General features: G+C 37.2%; 1 protein-coding gene across 5 annotated transcripts in view; it reads right to left on the reverse strand.

Annotated features, from left to right (window-relative positions):
• Positions 1–11,253: 11,253 nt before the first annotated feature.
• Positions 11,254–23,452, reverse strand: part of LOC122809153 — a 1,026,347-nt gene continuing 1,014,148 nt past the window's right edge. For all 5 annotated transcript variants that reach the window (XM_044080437.1, XM_044080436.1, XM_044080435.1 and 2 more), the window contains one exon: positions 11,254–13,340. The gene's annotated coding sequence lies outside the window, so the exon portion shown is untranslated. The remainder of the gene's footprint in view (positions 13,341–23,452) is intronic.

Below are 23,452 nucleotides of genomic sequence, written 5' to 3' on the forward strand. Positions count from 1 at the left end.
GTGTCTGGCATACAAGAAATCCCCTAACCTATTACTAATAGATTTGCCGAACATCAGCAAGTCAAGTGGCATCAGAAATATTCAGTCTAGGTCTCTAAATCTCTTCTACAGCATTAACAGAATGGTTTGGCTGGACAGGTATATCTCACAGAGGTTACCACTGCTATGGAGCAGTCTGCTCATCCACATAAAACAAAGTTCATCCCTGTCTATGTTCAAGTGAAACTTAGATCTATGGATGGGAAACAGAAAATTTATAACCAACCAAATTGTCAGTAAAGCATGAAAATAAAACAAATACTAAAAAACACACTGTTAGAAAATCCACAGGGAAAATACCACACTACAATCCTTTATTAATAAATGGTTAACTGCTTCATTCACATTAATAGTGGACTACATCAGAACAAATCTAATTACACAACACCTCCTTGTATAAGAATTACCCAACCAAACCCAATTTAAAATCACCCTATCACAACTTGTCAGTCCATGAATATTAATAGCTAATTTATAACTGTGAATAAATGAATGTCAGTACTAAAGTGACCCTAGGCATGAGTGCGTGCTTGTGCCTTCTGTGGAAGGTTGGGCGCTGGGCTGGCAACTCGAGACAGTAAAACTTCACTGCCGATCATAAGCGGACAGGTGATCCGCTGTGGCGACCCCTAACTGGGAAAAGCCAAAAGAATAAGAAGTAACTTAGTTTACTTCAATATACTTCATATTATTGTAAAACACATAAATAAAAATACATTATAATACTTTTTATTTAAATGATAGAATTAAAAACTGTTTCAAAATTTAAAAATTAATTTAAAGGAACCAAGCATAAAGCATACCCACTACCCAACTTGTCCTGCTTTCAATACTAGAATACTATTAATAGAAACATTCTCATTAATACCTGGGCTTTCTGTTGCAATTAATTTCATTACTAGAATAATTTCTTCTTTTCAAAATAAATTCCCAATCCCCCTCTCACTTTTTGAGGTACTTTCTCTAAAATAAAAAACAGAAAGTTTTAAAAATTCTTGCCAACTTGTAATATGTTTATAAAGGTCACTTTTCTCATTATTTTGCATAAATGAATAAACATGTTAATAAATTCTAGTCCTTAATGCTCCCCAGTCTTACCAACATAGAAATCATCACAGGACAAATTGTACAATATAAATTAGCATTTGTTACCACTGGTAATGGCCTTTGAAAAAAATATGTGAAAACAGATCAGAAGCATAGTGCGGGGATAAATATTTTAATTTAACAAAGGAACAGAATAAAGTATTAAATAAATAATTTGGTGAGGAACAAATATATAGGAACAATGAAACCAGACCGAGGGGGGGGGGGGGACTAGTTTTAACAAATGTGATGTATTATACAGCAAAAATGTACCAATAACTAAATACTGATGTTTATTTTGAATCAAGCTCAAAAATGAAGTGAATAGATCCTATAGTAAAATTGATGTATGGTTATATGATGGTTTGGTAAATGGAAACATGGTTGATAGAGTCAATTATTTGACTGTAAAAAAAGCCCCTAGTTCTCTTGATATTTGGAATCCCAAAGGGTCACAAGGATTTGAATGACCACCACCCCCACTTAGACCTACTGTGGCTTCTGGAAGGGGGGGGGGTCGGGTCAAAGACTGAACCCTTGGCAAAAGTGGTGGACCATATGTTAAAAAAAGTATTTTTGAAGATAAGAAATACATTTTAAAGGATTTATGGCATTGTCTTTGTGAACTAGCTAAAGAAAGTAGGCTTTGAAGAACATTTGATTTTTGTAACTAGATGTTAAAGATCTTTGGTTATTCCTCATTAGGATGGGCTTGAGTAGTTCCATGAAGCATTATATAGCGAGACTTGTCTTGGCCAAGAACTGACTAATTTTGAGGTAGAATTGATAGAAATGGTACTTGTTAATAACTTTGTATCTTTTGAAGGAGATTAGAATACACAGAAGAGAGGAGTGGCAACGGGAGCAGCCTCTACTCCAAATTTTGCTAACATTATTTTATGATATTGAGAAAACAAATATATTTTAAATAATTTTTATAATGATTTCATTTTATCTTATTTCTGGTTCTTGGATGGTATATTCATTTTTGGAATGGGGCTCTTGATCACTTATTGGAATTGTATCAATATTTTAATACTATGATGGATTTTTGTAAAAGGGATGCCAGCGACAACCTGCTCACCAGTCCACAGGACATCAATGGCAGATGGAAGGAGTATTTCCAGAAGCTTCTGAATGAAGAAGCCCCCACAGAAGCTGTACTGCCCCAGAAACAGCCTACAATGAGAGGAGAACAGGAGGAGCCCACCCTAGAAGAAGTAAGAACAGCACTATGGAAAATGAAGTCAGGGAAGCAGCAGGCTCAGATGAAGTCACAGCAGATATGATAAAGATGCTGAGTGAGATAGGGGAGAAATGGCTCCTGAGGGTACTCATAGCAGTATGGAGAAAACGGCATATCCCAGATAAGTGGAGAATAAGCCTATTCATGACAGTGTACAAGAACAAAGGGGACATCCACAACTGTGGGCAGTACAGACGCATCAAACTCCTATCACATTGCATGAAAGTTCTGGAAACGGTGATTGATAAATAGATACACAGAGTAGTGGAATGGAAGATGGAAGATGAGCAGTTCAGATTCAAATCAGGATACAGTACAAGCGACCCAATGTTTGCAGTGAGACAGATAATTGCTAAAGATGAGGGAAGAGTCTAACTCGGCATTCCTAGACTTGGAGAAAGCATATGACAAGGCACAAAGAAAGTTGATCTGAGCAGTACTGCGGTGGTTTGAAGTCCCAGAAACATTGGTAGAATTAGTACAGGCTAGGTACAAGGACCCAATGACTCAAGTACGAACAGTGTTCGGCCTCACAGAGGGGTGCCCAGTGGGAGTGGTTGTACACCAGGGTACAGCTCTGAGCTCACTGCTGTTCATTCTGATGATGGACTACATTAACAAACAGGTTGGAGGGGATAAATTAGCAAAGTTACTGTATGCAGATGATGTGGCATTACAGGCAGACTCTGAGCAAGAACTTCATCAAAGGATAGGGGAATCTAATGCAAAACGGATGGCACATGGGATGAAACTAAGCACACATAAGACAGTGGTAATGGCAAGAAATTGAGGAAGTCAGAAGAAGCTGAGAATTGAGATAGAAGGGAAGAAAGTGGAACAGGTAAACAGCTTCAAGTATCTGGGAGGGGTAGTTGAGGAGAAGGAAAGTCTGAATGAAGAGGTTAAAAATAGAATCAGATGGGCTGTAGCCAACTGGCATTGAGTGTCAGGTGTAGTATATGACTGAATAATGCCAAAGAAGCTGAAAAGTAAATTGTACAAGACAGTGGTGCTCCCAGTACTACTGTATGATACAGAAACCTGGACAGTAAAGGCAGAGCAGATAAGGAAGCTAGAAATGATGGAAATGAAGTGCCTGAGAATGGTATTAGGATGCACACTATGGGACAGAAAAAGAAATGAGGACGTAAGAGCAGAAGCCAAAGTGGCGCCAATCACAGAAGAGATCAAAGAGAACAGATTATGGTCGTTTGGACACGTGTAGAAAAGCAGAAGACAGTCTGGTGAAGAAGATTTGGGACAGACAGGAAGACGGTAAGAGGAAACGAGGACATCCAGCAAAGAGGTGGAGGGATTGTGTGGAAGAAGATCTGTGATAGGCATGAGTGTTGAAGAAGGCAGGAGTGTGGCATTGAATTGAGAGAGATGGAGACAGTTAACATGATACCCCGACCCCATGTAGAAAATGGGAAGAAGGGAAGATGATGATGATGATTTTTTTTTTATTTACTGTGGATTATAATTATACAAAGATGGAATATTTGGATTTTACACCTAGTAAGGATTATGCCAAGAAAAGTTTTAAATCAATTTTTTTTAAGGTGGCCACCTGGTCCAGTACCTATTTGCACTTTACAAGTGAGCACCCGTATTGGCAAAAGTGGAATTTAGTGAAGGGTCAGTTTGTGAAATTGTCACAGATGACATCCAAAGAGAAAGACTTTGAAACTGGACTGAAGAAATTGTGTAAATTGTTTAGAGACAAAGGCTACCCACTGGACTTTATAAGAGGGGTGGCCAAAGAGGTCTTTATAGCTAGAGATGAAATGTTTTGTTCAATTATAAAAGGGAATGGCTACATTTAAAGTAAAATGGAAAATGATGATTTTACAACAGCATTAGTACAAACATGCTTAAGAGATAACCTTCTTAAAAGGTGTTATTACAATTTGCATTGATGCATATATTTTAACTTGTTATTTATTTATTTATTTATTTGCAGTTTGATTAGCGGGGAAGTTCACTGGGCTGAATTGACCCATTTTCAGTGGAGGCCCGGGAAGAAAAGCTCCAAGATGCATTATACAATTTAGATATAACTGATAGTTAATATTAAAGATAATATTATGTAGAATAGTTACTCATAAATGCATTCAATATCCTGCATAGTTAACAAATTCATTAAGCTTGAAGGTAGGAATCAAACAGTTTCATTTGAGGAAAACATAGGTGTTAGGTGTGGAAATAGTTTACATACAAACCTTTTAAGAAAATGCAAATACGCTTTACATACACACATCAACAGAACAATGCTATTTACAATATTTACAAGGTTGGGCTGTGTGAAGGTAGCTGTAGGAGTTGTTGAGAGCTTAGAGAGATGTCATAGAAATTGTTGAGAGTTTAGATAGGCTCATAGGAAGATAACTTTGAGAGTTGTGGAGCTTGGGAACCCCTTTTGATTAGGTTGGGTGAAGGCAGGTACATTTTCATTTAGTGAACAGGTGTTTGAATAGATGGATTTTGAAGTTTTCTGAGTTTGGTATGGTTCTTAGTGTGGAGGGAATTCCATTTTTTGCCTAGTGAGAAAGATAGTTGAAGTTGGCCAGCAGGAAGTTTAGGTTTATGGATAGTAATTAAGTTCTGATTTTCAGATCTGAGAGCTCTGTTGGATGTATAAGGGGGAAGGATGTTAGTTAGAGCGGGACATTTTGTTGGGTGAATATGCGTCTATATGCAGGAGTGAGTTGGAGATAGTCTAGGTAGTTTAGGAGTTCAAGCCAATTCAGGGATTGTAGGGTTAGGCAGTGATGGGTGGTATTTTTAGATTTAGAGGCAAATTTAGAGATTTTGTTGTAGCAGTTTTCTAGTTTATAGGTGATAGAGGAGGACAGGTTGGCTAGAAGAGGGGCACCATATAATAAGGAAGGAAGAAGATAAGTTGAGGCCAGAGTTTGCCTGGTAGAGTTGGAGAGAACGCAATTATTCCTATACAGCACACCTAGCTTTTGGTGGGTTTTATTAATATGTTGTTAAATATGAATGTCAAACTTGAGGTGTTCATCTATAGTAATGCCAAGTAGTTTGGCAGAGGGGACCACTTCTATAGGTGAGTTGGTTTGACTATAGATTTTGAAGTTGTTTTTATCATAGGAGAGGGTCTTTGGGGGAGGGGATAGTAGAATCTTTGATTTATTTGCATTGAGAGAGAGGTGGTTTTGGCGCATCCAGTTTTCAGTTGTTGAGAAGGCAGTTTGGGTTTTAGTCAGCAATTCAAAGAGGTTTGAGGCAGAGCAGACTAAGGTTGAATCATCTGCATATTGAATGATTTTAGCATCAGGAATAGCAGTGTGAAAGTTATTGATGAAGATGTTAAAAAGCATTGGTCCAAGGATGGATCCCTGTGGTACGCTAGTTGGGTTGGTAGGAAGGAAGAGATGGAGTTCTTCCATTTGACTGCCTGTGATCTGTCTGATTGATAGCTGGAGAACCAGGATAAAGCATTATGTGAGAGATTAAGGTTTGAGAGATGACAGAGAAGTTGCTTGTAGGAAACAGTATCAAAGGCTTTAGATAGATCGAGTAAAACAGTAGAAACTAAGTGTCCTGAATCTTGGGCTTGATTGACAGTTTCTAGGAAAGAGAGTAGAGTGGTTATTGTGCTATGGCCTAGACAGAAGCCATGCTGGGTAGGAGTGAGAAGATTGTTTTGAGTCAGAAAAAGCATAAGTTGGAGGTGGATGCATTTTTCTAGGATTTTGGAGACTGGTGAGAGCAAAGCAATGGGGTGAAAGTTTGAGATGCTTGTATTTTTGCCTCCTTTATGAAGAGGAAGAATATAAGCTGAGTGCCAGAGTTTGTGGACATATGATTCTTTTATGGTTTGGTTAATAATGATGCTGATTGGGAGAGCAATGCCATCAGCAGCACATTTTAGGAAGGAAGAGAGAATATTGTTGGGAGCGTTAGAGCAAGATTTAAGTTTGGACAAAAGTTTTTTTATAAAGTTAGTGGAGATGGGTTTGAGTTCAAACAGATGAGGTGAGTTAGAAGAGGGAGAGTGTAGAGCAGCTGGGTTATTATTGGGAAATGTCTTGGTGAGGGTAGTAATAGTGTCTATGAAAAATGAATTAAAGTAAAATAAAATACTATTAGCCATTAGAACACCCATACTACCCACCTGTTCACCTAACACACTTGGCATAGCACCTCATATCACCTCACAGGATCTCCCTTTCCAAGATGGAATGCTTTATTAGTAACTACATCTTATCTTCAATGCAATGGGAGGTTGGAGGTGACAGTTAGTTGCTAATCAGCTTCAATGTATGGATGCAAGAGTTTTTCTGTAAAAACCCAATATCCTCATCTTTTCACAAGTATGGAAAGCAGAACTCAGTATAAGCTGTCCTTATCTTTGTACACACCATTTATGCATGCTTCCTCGTGTGCATCAACACTGTCTGTTGTTAAGATGTGTGCTGCTCTAGTATCCCAATGTTCCCATCAATATTATGAAATTTAAAATAATAGAAAAAAGTATTTTATGTTCTTAATTTAAAACATTAATTATGGAGCTCATGTAATCTTAGAAGAATAATGGGGACAACATTTACACCCAAGTTAAGCAAGTTTAGATCTCTGTGTAACAAACTACATCATGGAATATTAATGATTTTATTAGCAAAAGAAACATTATCAAAGTAATATACCTGATTAGAATAAATATTTTGCAAACGAAGAGTAGAAATGCTATGACCACTCACAAAAATCATTTCTTATTGTCCACAAATACTGTTGTATACTGCATACTTATCTCTTACTGATTTGGCAAGCTGAGCAATAAAACTAAATCACTGAACAGAACTGCTTGAAACCCAAACATAATGAGCAAATGCTACATTTATGTAAATCATCAGTAGAAATTTCACAACAATTCAGTCAATATCTGCAGTTGTACCTACTGGGTGTGTTGATTTTCAAGCTTTGTTCTATGTTGTTTTTAAATGTGCTTGTTATTTAATGTTGTCTTTAAGTATGCATTTTCACTCCTCTAGAATGTTTTGCTAATACACTAGCAGAGTTTTATTTTTATCCTAATAAACCAGTTTCCTGATGACTTTTGGTATTTATTTATTTTTTTACATCTTGCTGAAGATTGGGTAGGCTAGATAACATGCATACCTGGTGTAACAGCAGTGGTGTAGATTGGAACACCAGGAAATGTAACTACTGATTCTGAGTATAAGATAGATGGAGAAGCATTATGTGTACCTTGCTAGATTAGAGATTTATGAAAAATAGTAGATAAGAAATGTAGCATTGACTAAAACATGGTTGTAGGCTGTCTGTCTGATATGGGGCTATGAATCCCTGACTGTAGCTCAGATGAGCTGGGGTCAAGTTAGAAAAGCAGGTAGAGGAGTTGCTGGATAGTGAGAGATGGCAGACAGTAGCTGACATAGGCTTACCCATCCCTGGGGATGGTGTTGTTGCAGAGATCCATGATGGGAGGAAGTCCACAAATATACACTCTGTGCCAAATGTGGAACTTGATGGTATGAGCTCAGTCATGCAGTACATAGTATAAGAAGGTTGTGCACAAGTGTTCATCTGTACTGGGTTCAGCTCAATGGTCATTAGATGACCAACAAAAGGAGGGTGTTAAGAGGGAGTTAGGTGTGCAATCAAAAAATTAAAGATAGCAATAGATGAACACTTTCTAATACATGACTCTTGGTCCTATGCTCTGATATAAGATGAGATTACTCTAAAGGTATTGCCTCTGGGAATGGAAGACCTTCCTAAAAGGGTGATGTGGAGCATTATTGATAAACAAGATGCGAGAACAAATGGTTTAGTGGGTTGTCAGAAGAGGTCTGTTGTCAAAGGCTTGTGTGGTGAGGTGAGGACAAAAAATGGCCATAAAAACCCAAACCACTTATAACACTGCCCACCTGATATTCAAATCCATATCTAGTCAAAACACAGAATTTATTGTCCCCCTCTATAGATTTCATCAATATGACCTATCATTGAATATCATGCCACCTTCTCAACCTTCAAAACTAAACATATAACTTTGTTAGTAAATATTCAAAGCCCCCAAATGAAGAAAATCTACAGGACAGAAAACAAATCCTCTGCTGATAAAGAAAAGGAATTGTCACATTATAGTAGTATACAGACTTCAAAAGTGTGATCTGTATATTGCCTTCAAGGCATTGCATTGAATAATTCAATCCTGTTTGAAAGTCTCTGTATGGTGACATAACATGTGGTAGACATGTTATTGGCTGCTAAGCATCAACATTAATAATACTAAAATGATAGGTATATACATTTCATAATTTTTTCCAGACTATACAAAAAAATTCCTGCTAGCAGTTCGTTTACTGGTTTAAAAAATGATTTTCATATAGATGCATTCTGGAAAACTAAAACAAGTGGAGACAGTAGCTAAGCTTCCTGGTGCCAGCACACCATAAGATGGACAGCACAAAGTCTAAACCTATATTGGTAATACGCAAGTGAGAGACCTTTAAATCCATGAAAAAACTTCCTGAAAAAAAATGTGAAGCCATTATCCCTGGAATTCCTGAACATGAGAGAACTTTATGCTGGAAGATAATCTAGCTGTTGGTTAATAAAGAACTATCAAGCTTATCAAGTGTGGTGGAGGACTGGTCCCTATACACTGCCATATTATATGGTCATATCTTTTCACACAAATTGGTTTTAAACCTCAGGATGGCATGTTTACTCACAATGAATTGCAACTTAAAGCTGTTAAGTCAGTCTTAAAACGTAAGAGAACAGATAACTAGAAGACATAAAAACAATGCTTGTGTTAGTAGACAAAATTTTAGCATTAAATTCTATGGTATTATTTTGGTATAGCAGAAGGCTTATTTTTCCAATTCCACTCAGCATATGTTCCACAGCTGCTGGAAAGACTTATCAGACTAACACATGGTCATACTTTGATGAGAAATATATTCACGTGGTCCATATTTTTTTATCATTAAGCAAATAAAATTATTCAAAGCCATTTTGCAGTATACTGTTTACCTTTTTAACCTCAGGGTAATATACATCCAGAGAAAGTATCAGCTTTGAACAGATAACGTATAATTCATTAAAACAATTGATACAAGAATCTGTTAAAAAAACATGTCAGAAGCATTAAAGCATAAAAATATGAAGACTGTAGAGTATGCTACAGAAGGAACATGGGAGTACCTCATATTAAGCAATGAGTTCACCTCTTTTACCATAAGTCTTAATACTTTTTGTGCTTTCTGAGCATTATCAGCCTCCCAGCTTAGTTAGTGTCTTTTCCAAGTTGAGTAACTTCTGCCAGTTTTATCTTTGTCCAAGTAGTGGGGAAAAGGAACCCTATTTTTGTGGAAGTAGTAAGAGTGAAATCTAGATGCCTGGACACTGTCATACCCAGCTTCCTCTTGTTATGCACCTATTTCCCTAGGTCAGACTTTATATACAACATTTGTGCTCATACATGCTCTAGAATTTCCCCTAGATACTGATGGAGTACCTTAGTTTTTATTTAATTTGTTTTCTTTTCTATTCTTTACTTTAGTTTTAAACTGGGTGGATGTTCTTTGCTAGCCTTTATTTGCAGGATTAGTGGACTTCAAAATCCCTTGTATGTTCCATTACTCTGTCCGCCTCAAAACCACTACATACTAAAGCATACCCAGATATATCCCATTACCAGGTTGCCCAGACAAAGATAGCCTTCTGGATATGAGGACTAACTACAAATGCCCCATAAACAATCAGCATAATGAATGTGTAGCTACCATCATACTGCGGCTGGCTGTTTGCTAAGTGAGTTGTGGGATCCCTGTCTTCCATGATTTGTGGGCTTATGGGTTTTATGGCACAGGTGGATGTGGGAGTGGCATGTTGCTAGTGAAACATCCCACCTTTACAGTAATATGCATTTTAATAACTTCTCCTACTCATATTTCTTGGTAATGCCATTTGTCTGTCTCAAATTCTTCAGCAGAAGCAAATAGTCGCATCTCTTCTTGCGTATCACTGAGAGAGATAAGGAAGATCTGCCTCTTTCTTCCTCTCTCTCTTGTGTCAACTTCTCCATTACCTAGGCCAGTAATCCAGCCTGGATCATCTGGGCCATAGTCGGACAGTTATTTCTCTGTGTTACAGAACTAGTGTTGAATGCTTAAGATCAACCCTCTGATCTCAAGACAGCGATCCCACCTGCTTTCCCCAAGATAGGAAGTCAGGCCACTGACTCTTCGGATGTATTATGGAAGTCAGGCCACTGACTCTTCAGAGTACTATGGAAGTCAGGCCACTGACTCTTCAGAGGTATTATAGAAGTGAGGCCACTGACTCTTCAGAGGTATTATGGAAGTGAGGCCACTGACTCTTCAGATGTGTTATGGAAGTCAGGCCACTGACTCTTCAGAGGTATTATGAAAGTCAGACAACTGACTCTTCAGATGTATTATCACCCTGGATTTGAGATTTGCTAGATAAAGCTGGATCACTGGTATTTTAGGCTGGTACCCTGGTGCTGTACCATAGAGCTGGGTGCTATTGATAGTATTAATCTCCTAGTACATTACCCTTCCCTCTTTTAACCCCAGTTCCTAGAAGACCATCATTAGGCAGTACTACCCACTTGTGTGCTTATTTCACTTTGATAACAAGGTAGATGATACTGAGTGAAGGTAATTAAAATGAAAACATTAGGTTGAGAGGCTTTACACAGTCATAATTTGTACTTATAAATGCACAATGTAAACACAAATGCAAAGAGCGTACACTCTAAAAATGCACTGCACACTACAAATTAGAAAGCCTGCATATTTTATTGCACATATATGTATTATGCATACAAAATGAAAAAAAAAACAATCCTAGATCTGTTGTAGCAACATGGCTTAATTACAAGCAGCTTAAGGCAGCACATAATGTGTAAGGTTTCTTTGTTCTATTTACATTATTCACAGCTCAGTCAGAGGGCACTTATGCATAACAGAATAAAAGATCCATAGATATAGGGATGCAACCATTTTTTACAAATAAAAACATCAAGGCAGTATTATATATTACTATTTTACTTATCTAAAACAGTCATAGTTTTTTAAGAAAAATACATTTTAAACATGCCAAGAAGGATTCATGTAGTAAAACATATACCTTGTATTATAGGCACTCATGTAATTGTAGGACACTGATAAATGGTTGGTAACGCTGTTAACAATAACATTCCATTGTTTGTTGAGAGACAAGAGAATGGAACTGAGAAGAAATAATATTCATTAGCTATTGGGATCTATTGGTGGGAACAGTCGAGGATCCAATTCCAGCTGATCCCTGAAGAAGAGGTACACTGGAATTTAATGTATTCTTTATAACATATACATTGCAAGTATTAAATCAATTTCATGGTTTCTAATTTCTCTAATAATATAATTATGGTGTCAGTTTCCCGGTGAGGTCTCCAAAATTTGACTCATTTCTGCATTTAGTATCTCACCAGTAAATCCCATATTGGGAGTATTATAACCATTTTGATGTGACCTTACATATACATGTCCACAAGAATGCTTTAATAATGTACTCGTCTCTTTCTGTGGAGTGTGTCACTTGTGGATAATTCTGCATTATTTCATAATGAAGTGTATGGCACCTCTTTTGTATTACTGTCTTAGGGAATGCTTAGCCAGCACGCCATTACTTTGTATTTCATGATGTTAAATTATAACTGGAAATGTGATATTTTCCCACCTTTCTACATCCTACTTTAATTTCCTCTTCCAACAGTCAAGCATCATAGCAATGCTTCATCTGCAGATCATACCTCTCAAACTCTCAGTGCAAGAAATCTGGACAAAGACGGAAATAATGGGGGGACAAAGGCCCAAAAATAGGGGCAGATTTTAAATACTCCTCTTATAAATGTAGACAGTTACTAGTATAACAGGTGTGTGTTGAATTATTATGTATTTTCTGAAGGATTTGAAGTCTGAAACTCAGATGTATGTCATTATATAGGATTATTTAGTTACTTCAATCCTCAATGATTTTTCAGAAAACCACAAATTTTATGAGGAACAGACCAAATATAAGAGGCACAAATCTGGACATTTTGCAAAAATCTGCACAGTTGACAGGTAATTTGCAGATGTACCTCTTTCTCTGGATTTAAGAATGTATTGCTCACTCCATGTATATTAAAATGTAAATACATACAGAGAGATGAAAAAACAATTCATCGAAATATATATAGCCATTCACAGGGGATGTCAGGAATAAATCTACATCAGACCATCAAAGGTCATTTTATTAAAAAGTGAGTCAGTCTCTAGCAAAGCAAATAACTTCCTATTCAAAATGACACAGTTTTCTGTGGCAGACAAGTTACTCACAATCCTTATGCAAGGGTTTTAACAGCTGCATTGCCATACTTAATATAATCAGTTCTAAGATCACTGCACCTTGATGCAAAGGCAAATCCAGACCCCAGCATCCTTCAATCATGTGCATTTCAGACGTTTTACAATTCCAGCACTTGACCATCAAACTGCAGGACTTACACCACTAAATGGAACTGTAGCCAGTATCAGCTATGAATAAGTAATATACAGTTTTACTCCAAACATATTTTGAATCTTTTATGGGGACACAAAATACCAAAAGTGATGTCCACATAAAATTAATAATATGCCTACAGTTCATGTTGGCATCTTCTGCAACAACTATTTTTTCTTTGTCTTTGTCTCAGAATAAAAAAAAGAATAAAAAACAGCATTTTGCAACAAAGCTTGGAAAAAAAATTGTAACAAAATAAAAACTTAAAAAATATATACACAACTCTGATATAATTAAAGCAAATATACATAAATATTCCATGTTTAACCTTAGCAAAACATTCACATTTCTAGGTTCTGCATTTAGATATTTTCTATTTGTGGAAAAATCTGTAGAGATCCAAAAGTGGCATGTCCACCTAGGAAAGAAGAGAGCAAGAGAGAAAAGAAGTACATAATTATACCGTACATAATAAATACAGATAACGTCTGTCAAAATATACGCAAACAGATTATAACACAATGTGAATATGTATCAGTGTGCACAAGCTGCATAGCTATTTAAGAAGATGAAAAGTAAGATCAAGAACTGTATTTCAATGCATCTTATTACAAAAACTGTTGTACCACTGGCGTTCTCATCACTTTGTGTACTTCTTTGCACATTTCAGTTAAGAACAGAAAGAATGATGCGATAAAGCAGTTTTAGAGAACGGGCAAACTGTACATTAAATCCTGATTGGACAATGAACATTCTGCAACAGGGTGTTAATGTACAAGTAATGCCCACTGAAAAACACGTCCAACACTTCACAGCAGCATCTTAATGTGCCATGATGCTCAGACAGTTAAAATTACTAATGGTCGCCATTCTTTTAGGCTCGCTAAGCAGCACTTTTGCTGTTTAGTGAGTGTAAAATTTTGACAAATACACAAGTAAAACATAAAAAAAAAGAACACAGTGTGTGTGTTTATGTTTATGTCTGTATGTGTAAGTGTACATGTGCTTCTGTGTGTGTAAGTGGAAGTGAGAGAGTGAGAGAGACTGAGATCAATTAGTGGCTGCAGTTAAGAAAGAAGGCAGCACATCTCTCACCCTCAACTCAATAAATCTGGGCAAAGCTCAAAATAATTGGGGGACAAAGGCACAGAAATAGGCACTAATTTTAAATATCTTTCTTATAAACTTAAAACATTGCTAGAATAACAGGAATAGTGTTTTTTTTTTCATTTTTATGAAGGATACAAAGTCGGAAACTCAAATATTTGTCATTATTTAGGTTCATAGGAAATTACCAGGCTAACAGCTTAAGAGCCCTTACAAGCCAATATAACCATTACCATATACTATAGGACATGAGAGTGTGGGAGTGAGCGATTTCCACCAGTTGGTTTCTGATCGCAATGCACATCCCGGGACGCTCCAACATTTTAGTGGACAGATTTAGTCAGGCTATTCTGATGCCGTACGAGTGGTCTCTGAAACAGTCAGTAGTAGAGGAGATATTACTTGCATGGGGACAGCCTTGCTGCGATCTCTTCACATCTCCTTCCAACACAAAGTGCAGCGAGCTCTTCTCTCTCATTCCCTCACTAGGGGATGCCCCCAGAGACGCTCTAGTCAATGTTTGGCCCTCGGGTTACTATATGCTTACCCACCATTACCACTCATTCTGAAGTTTCTTCAGAAAGCTTGCCGACTGGGGTGCAAAGTGATCCTCATTGCCCCATTCTGGCCTCATCAAGTTTGGTTCCCCTTCCTTTGGTCTCATCTTCTAGCTCCTCCATGGATTCTGGATCCCTGCTCGGATCTAATCTCTCATCCTTCGGGTGACTACACTCCCAATCTGGACAGTCTCAAGCTGACAGCTTGGCTGCTCCAGTTCCCTTGATTGCCAGGACTCCTGGTCTTTCATCCCCTGTTAAATCTATACTAGTGGCTTCTCTTAAAGATTCTACTAGGAAAGTGTATCGCAGTAAATGGAGACATTTCTGTGTGTGGGCCTCTCAGAGAAACTTGGATCCTTTTACAGCCCCTGTTCCAGCGGTGTTGGATTTCTTGACTAGTATTTTTCAGCAAGGAGCTAGTTCCTCCATGGTGAAAGTACAGCTGGCAGACATTTCTAATTATCATGTTGGTGAAAATAAGATCGCCCTGGCCTCTTCTAGGCTGTGTATAGCTTTTCTAAATGGCACTTTTCTTTTGAGTCCTCCTATCAAAGATTCAGTTCCTCCTTGGGACCTCACTTTGGTTCTCCAGTCATTATTAACTCCTCCTTTTGAACCTGCAGCATCAGTGGATTTAAAGTTTTTATCTTGGATGACAGCCTTCCCAGTGGCTATTACATCAGCTAGGAGGGTCTCTGACCTTCAGGCTTTGTCTGCCGTGCCTCCTTATTTGGTCTTCCATAAGGACAGGGTCTCTCTCCGTACAAATCCTTCTTTTCTACCAAAAGTGGCATCTCAATCAAACATAAACCAAACAATAAATTTACCTGTTTTCTTTCCAAATTTTCAGAAATAGGGTGAATATAAACTTCATTTGTTAGATGTTCGTAGACAACTTCATTTCTATCTTCATAGAACACAACCCTTCCGTAAGTCCGATCAATTATTTGTCTCATTTTCTAAACCTCATTTGGGAAAGGCCATTTCTAAGGTTTCTTTAGCTAGATGGATCACTCTTTGCATTTTACATATTTACAAAGCCAAGGGTTTATCTCCTCCTGGTCTGGTTAAAGCTCACTCTACCAGGTCCATGGCGACTTCCGCTGCTTTTTGATCTAAGGTTCCTTTGGATGACATTTGTGCAGCAGCAACTTGGGCAGATTTACATACTTTCACATCCCATTACAAATTAGATCTGATTTCCAGAGGGAGAGAATCCTTTGGCTCTGCGGTTCTCAGGAATATCCTTCCATGAGGGCCTCCCAAGATTTTTGAGTAGCTGGGGACTCTGTCCCACAGGTTGCAGATAAAATTAAGTTAACTACTTCAGATAAAGAAGTTATGTACTCACCATAACATTCCATCTGAGTAGTTATACTTCATTTTTCTGCAACCTTCCCATCCTCTGTCCCCCTGACCTATTCATGTGGATAAACATGTTAGGTTTATTTCGTTTGAGTTGCTAAAGTGTATGGTTGCAGCAAACTCTATCTGAGGGAAGGTAGGAGATGGTGGTGTATTATGGGTAGGGGGAGGAGCTCGGAGCAGATGCTAGAAAATAAGTTGCCGGCTCAGATCTGATATGGATCCGAATACTATATACTAGCCAATATAACCATTTAGTGAATTTAACCCTTAATTAATTGCCAGCAAAGTACAACTTTTATGAGAAAGACTCCAAAATATGAGTTAAATATCTGGACATTCTATGAAAATCTGTATAGCTGATAGATATGGAGTTATGAAACTTCTAATGGCTGGTATTAAGGTACACTGCTTCTGAATGTTTTTGTGTATGCGTGTGTTTGAGGGAAAATATGTGCAGACATTAAATACTAACCAAACTTATAGTTTAGATGTAAATTACTACTTCCAGCAGTATTTACATATATTGCATCTTGTGAAACATTAGGTGGAGGAACTATTTTACAATAAAATAAAATAAAAATGATAAAATAATAATATAATATTAAAAAAAAAGTGAAACAAAACAACTTTACATTCAGTCCATTCTCTAAGCATAATAAGGGTCTATATCAGAACATCAAAGTATTAAAACTTCGAATGTTCTGATATCGAATACTATTCAGCGAACGCTACGAATAGCGAAGCTGCAGAACAGCAAATTCTTTCCTCGGGAAAGAATTCGGTTGGCCGTTTCTGTGGTTATAAATGCAATGCATATTTGTAGGGAAGTAAGTTCCTCAGGTTATGGTTTACTTGTATTAAACATGGACTTCTAGAGGTAAGAGTCTTTGAACAATGCAGGAATGTAAAAATGTGTTTGATAATTATCAGGAGTCACCATAGCAGAATCTGATGTTATTTGTATTAAATGAATGCCCACATGGTAGGGTACAAATGATCAGATGTGATAGCTGCAGCACAGGAAAGACCATGTTACAGAGTTGCATTGTACTAAGAAAGTACTTTCATAGTAGTATTTTTTTAAGATCATAGCTTTTGATGTGATGGTATGCTGAAGAAACTGTGTGAAAATAAGAGCCAAATAAACATAACATATGAATACATATTTTGGTTTATTCTTTGAAATGTGGAGAAGTTGAAATGGGAAATTTTACATACAGAAATGTCTTGTTTGCTGGATGGTATTATACTCTACTGTTTTTTGCCAAGTCCAATTTATGTAAGTAGTTCATAGGTTCATAGGTTCATACTAGGCTATCTGCCCAAGGGCATTTATAAGCCTAGCCCATAGTTATGTGGCTTTCGCCACCCCTTTAGTTTGAATAAAAACTATGCCTATCATTTTGCTGTGCCTCTGTCAAGCAGTGACACTGAAGTAATCCCTGGGGTATATCTGCAATCTCCCATCCATTGGTCAAGATTCCTCTTGAACAAGGCCAGAGAGGTGCTCTGCCTCACATGTACCGGGATTTTGTTCCACAGCATAGGGAGTCTCTGGGTGATGAATCTGTCCCTCCAGCACGTTCTATTTATAACCGTGTCAATAACCAGTTCAACATGTTAACGTTTGCCTATCATATTTTCTCTACATGTGAGCTCCTTTTTTATGGATAAAAGGGTAGGCTGCTTGATAATGTTATGGTGGTATATGTCAATAACATCCTTCTGTGCCTGAATGAAGTGCATTTATTTCTGGTAATGCTTTCTTGTGATGATTAAATATTCCAAATATATGAAGTGTTCGGAATATTAACTTGACATGCTTTGAGATTCAAGGCACAGCTTTTTGTGTTTGTTTTGGTACTTACCAAAAGACTAAGAATATATCACTCTGCAAGTTTCAGCTAGTATTCAGAATTTTACCTTTTACTCTCTTTGCCAGTAATTTCCATTTATGTCAAACATTCATTGATATTATTTATGCTGGTTAGAATTCTGATAAAATGTCTACAAAAGCACAAATAGTGGGAATAACTATTAAGTATCAAAATATGGGCAAAGGAAATATGTTTCACCAAAATAAAGACTTAAGTTTTCCTTCAAAACCAGATTTATTCAAAATGAAACCCTCCACCCATTTTACCTACATTTAAAGCTTTATATAATATAAACTGTTAGAAAAACCCAGTCACTGTACAGGCGGTTTAAGGTATCAAACAATGAAAATTCTAGCTTGACTGGGTTTTTCTTGCAGTTTTTCTAGAATGTTTTGTCTGTGTGACCTTTTTATCCTTTGGTTTGCTTTGTATAATCTCATTTTGTGTCTCAATTAACTTCATATAAATAGACAAGTAATGACTCTAGGAGGAAGAAAGTTTACTGCAGAAAATTGCTTTTACTGTCACATTTGAATTAAGGTTCTACTTATAAGTTATGTGAACTCTTTTAATGCAGTTCCACAGTATCAAATGCATACAGAAACCATTGCCTTTGTAAGAATTGTAAGGTAACTTTTTCTGTATCAGATGCTATGATCATTTGTTCAAGGCCATGTTTTATAAGTTAGGGGTCAAAATGTAGAAATGTATATTTGGTGTGTTTGCCTGTTCTTTCACATATTTTCTGGAACAGCTCATTTTATCCACAGCTTGTTTTGTTAGTCACAAGTTTTATTTTTTTTTCTGCTTTTTGTCCCTGTTGTCTGTCAATTGTCATCCCCCTCTTGACCAATCAGACCATTCAATCCCCATCACTGGGCAGAGGGTCAACTGGTAGGGGCCATCATTCATGTCCTTATAGCATAGCTTCTGTTTTAAATTCTGACAGTTTCTATATGAAATTAATATGCTACTTCTGAAATAAGAAACATTACTAATAACAATTGGTGTATGCTACCATCTTTACCGGAATTATATCCGATAATTGGTATGGTACCTAGCTTTTCATATAGAAACTGTCAGAATTTAAAACAGAAGCTATGCTATAAGGACATGAATGTGAAGAATGCTAGGGCAATAATAACTAAACCAGGTACCCTTCCCTGGTACAATTGTAGTTTCTGCGATGCTATTAATAAAAATAATATTTTTCAACACCTAAAAGCAAAAAAGAATTATGTATTTTCAAGTTCAGCAACGTGTTACTATGAATATAATATATTTGGCTACTTGTAACAGATGTCAGGCATTTTATGTTAGGAAATCAACTAGAAAACTGAAGGAAATAATAACCGAGCACCATTCAGAAATCAGGAGAAAAGATGATACCAACTCTCTAGCCTAATATATTAGTGAGTATGGTAATGTACATAAATTCTCATTTATAGTGATAGAGTATATAAAGATGTGTGGGTTGGAGACCTAAATAACAAACGTCAAACGAAGAAGTATCAATGGATAATACATCTTTGTCCAGATGTACTACCAGGTTTAAACCAAACTGTTTCTTTAAAACCTGTATTAAGACATAATAAATATGGTTAGTATGTGTTAGTACTTTTATACACTGACAAAGGGTTTGTTTGAACTGAAAGCTCTGTTTTATTAAACACTTGATCATTATTAGCATTGCTTGGTTTATATTCAGTGTTGGCTTTATGGACTAAGCTTTGTTCTGCAATTGTTTGGCTTTACTGAAAAGAGGTCAGCCAGCACTGGTTACTATTATTATTTCTTTGTTGTTATTTGCCCTGGCTGCATGCTGATCAACTATGCCCCTTTTCAGCCAATTAGATTATGCATTCCTATCACCAGAGTGATGGTCAGCTGAGAGGGAACATCAAATTAAAGTGGCCATCTTTTCTCTCTATTTTATACCTTATATCCTGCAATGTGTAAGTAACCTACTTAGAGGTGGCCATACAATGGGTTGACTGCACTGGACAGTCCCTGCACTTCTGTAAAAATGTTCCCAGCAAGCAAAAGCACCTCCTGACATAAGGCACTTCAGGGTGTACTTTCTGGTCAGCCCTATGGAGGATCAGGTCCACACATCTGGCCTTGTGCATCTCCTTCTTTCCCACTCAGGTCTTCCAGTGCTGGGGGCACTAATTAAATTCCAATCACCTGGGTTATAATCATGACTCCATCCCTCTATGCAATGGAGCCAGCTGTGGGCCACCACTGTTTACTGGACTGACATTGCATAAACAGTCACAAACTGCTGGCCATTAAATGACGTCCATATTGACAGATTAAAAAAAACTGCCCTAACTTCAGACAAATAACAAGCATATTTGTGATAATGTAAAGAGAATACTGAAGTGCATACATGTCAAAACTGAGCTAGGTGAAAATGCTAGTCTATAATTTACTTGGACTTCTTGTGTTCTATGCATTTTGGTCCAGACAAAACTTTTAGAGGCTATAAAATGCAGAATTACCCAATGTGGAAAGGAGTGAGTGATCTATACCCATTGCTCATGTACTAAACACAAATATGGCAGGAGCCATGCATATATGAGGAATTTTTAATGTTACCATTGACCTAGGGGTGCACCCACACTATTGATTATTACAAGTATTTAGGCATCTTTGACTTAATCGTGGGGTAAATTTTACCAAAGATTAACTTATTGCAGACTTACCATAAAATGGAGCTAGAAAAGTCTTCCAAACATGTCTTAACTATTAATATACACAAGGGTATATTCCAATATACTTATTGTATTTGTGTGATGCTTTCTATTCTAGCCATTTGGCAAAAAGTCATAGAATACATATTTTAAAGAATTCCCAATATTCCTAATCTGAAGTGATACAAAGTGAACATATTAATGACAGACAAAGATGATAAAACTCACTTCAATAACCTAAAGGAATCATAGAAAGGCAAAAATGAGTATGGACTTTGAGTAATTACAGATAAATGTGAATTTTTTGAAAGAGATTATATTTGTATAAATATGACTGACAAAGATGGTTTGAAAAATTCATAAGACAAAATGGAAGCTAAATTAAAGGCGTCAAACCTCAAAATGTGTTGCAGTTGATCTCATACCTAAAACTGGTTGGCTGGTACTGCAATTTCATTCTGAACCTCTCACTAGTAGTATGATATTCCCAGAATGTGTTGCTACAAAACAGGTCTACTGTAAAATGAGGAATAGCTTTGAATGAGCCTCCTTGTTAACTAAGAAACCAATAATGCTAGATAAAGTGTTTACTCTGTTTTATTTTTATCTGTCTGTCAGGCCAGCATATGGTGCTGTTTTATGGAAATGGTACGTTCTGAAAGCTACAAAGTATAAGTAACTATGTCCATATGGGCTATGAGGAATACAGCCTTACGTATAGACTAGTGTAAATACCTTTTATGGGAAAAGCTTCCCATTGATAACTGCTAAAGAGATATCTCTGATTACTACATGCTAGCAATCTTAGTCATTTTTCCTAGGAGTACTTCAATATGATGCTGAATTCAAGGGCTTGAAGTAGCATCGAAGTGCTCATAAGAGCCCAACAATATTGATTCAGTGGATGTGTATTATACCTCTATATCTGAACATTTACTAGTAACAATTGTTGATACCAACAGGGAAAAAAAAGAGTGTTTTTGTCCTATAAATCTGCTGAAAAATGAGGTTACAAGAGACCAAAACAATGTACACTGTATTACATTTTAGGGAGAAGTAACTGTATATCTAGGAACCATTTTAAGAGTTATAGAAAAAAGTAATTCATTTCAAGGTGCACATCACCAGAGTGTTCAAAATTATGTGTAATTGGCACTTTGGATCTCTGAAAATGAATTCCCTTACATGACATTTCAAAACTGGTATTCACAGGCTAACTAAGCATTTATCCAGAAGATGCACTGGATGTCAGATAATCCAAAACTCAGTGCCTTTACCACCCTGTACACATGTGAATAGCTATCAGTAACATGGCTAGATATGTGTGACTCAGAGTTATTACCACCCTTGTACACATGTGAATTACTGTTAGTAACATGGCTAGATATGTGTGTTGCTTTTGCAAAACTATTGATGGACTATTTCGGATTGCATTAGATATACATTCCAACTGGCCAGAAAGTTATTTGCTAGCAATCAATTACCAATGGAAAGACTAACTCCATATCAATCACAATAATCAAAACAGGTGATGATAAATCATAGCAGAAAGGAGTTCAAAACCTTCACAAAGTTTGATGCTACCAAGAACTTCACACCTGCCACCACCCCCACCACCCCCCCTACACACACAAACATATACAGTACAGTCTCAAACAGGTCGGCTGAAATATTTGTTGAAAGTTTAAGAAGGTTGTTAAACACATAAGCCAATTGTAAACTACTGTTGTAGAACAGTGACAATTTCTTTTATACATATCAACGTATAACACAAGTAATCCCTAAAGTAATGTGACTGATATTGATCTAAATAGAAATCTAAGGTCAGGTCTGGATTTACTGAAACCTGGTGTTCAGAGAGAAGGACAGAAGAAACAAGTCAGACAGTTAAATTAAAAAAACAAATATCAGAGGTTTTACTACTGGGTAGTGTGTAATAGGACATGACTGTGACATTAAAAAATTATCTCAAAAACAGCACCCCTAATTGAAGCCCTGACTACAACCAAGTTAATCAGTGTCCAACAAATGTCACAGATGCTGGAGGGACCAGGTGGGACCAGGTGGGGGGGAAGGGGGGGGTTGCTTGAGGAACATACCAGCTTAACAGTCCTGGGGGAATAGAGGTGGCTCGGCCCATCACATTACTGACACTGACCAGTAGGTAGGTAATCTCTAGTAAAATATACCAGATAGATCATGCAGTCACAATGAGGAGTTCAGAGATGAAGTATAACAGTTGAAATGTATGGAAGCACCCATTCCTCTCCCCCAGTAGGCGGTTGTTGTGGAGTCTGCAAGCCACCTACTGATGAGGGGTTAGGTCAAGAAGTAAACTGCCATGGGACTAGCATCAGATGTACTCCCAAATGCTCGACTCAAATGGGTCTTAGGGCTGTCACACCATCTGGAGATGCCTGGCTGCCACCCCTGCAGGGAATGAATTAGGCAATGTGGTAAAGGAGGGGGATCCATTGGACAAAGTTACTCATATCTAAGTACTTTGTAATTATATAATCTAAAAATTATTGACTGTAGTATATTTTGTTTACATGAGTCTTCAAATTATACATAAAATATGTATTCATCCATGTTCACATGTTGCATCTGGCTCCTCTAGTGACCCAATGATCAGTCGCTGCTATTTCCAAAGTCTATTAGGCAAGTACGGAATGGAAGTAGATAGCCCTTCCTCTCTTCTGGATAACACACACATGTATGGAGAATTTAGAGTTGCCATTCAGCAAGTCATTTGTTTTTGGGAGGTGGAAGGATACTGGAGTACCAAGCAAATACTCATGTGAACGTATGCTGACTCTGCACAAGAATCAAACAAGGCAACCACTTGTTCTGAAGCTACAATGTTACCCTATGTGCCACTGTACCATCCTAGGCACTCATAATCTGCATATAATTAAATAT

The sequence above is a fragment of the Protopterus annectens genome, chromosome 8.part0, assembly GCF_019279795.1.
Source record: "Protopterus annectens isolate FY-2018-M chromosome 8.part0, PAN1.0, whole genome shotgun sequence".
NCBI classification, from domain to species: domain Eukaryota; kingdom Metazoa; phylum Chordata; order Ceratodontiformes; family Protopteridae; genus Protopterus; species Protopterus annectens.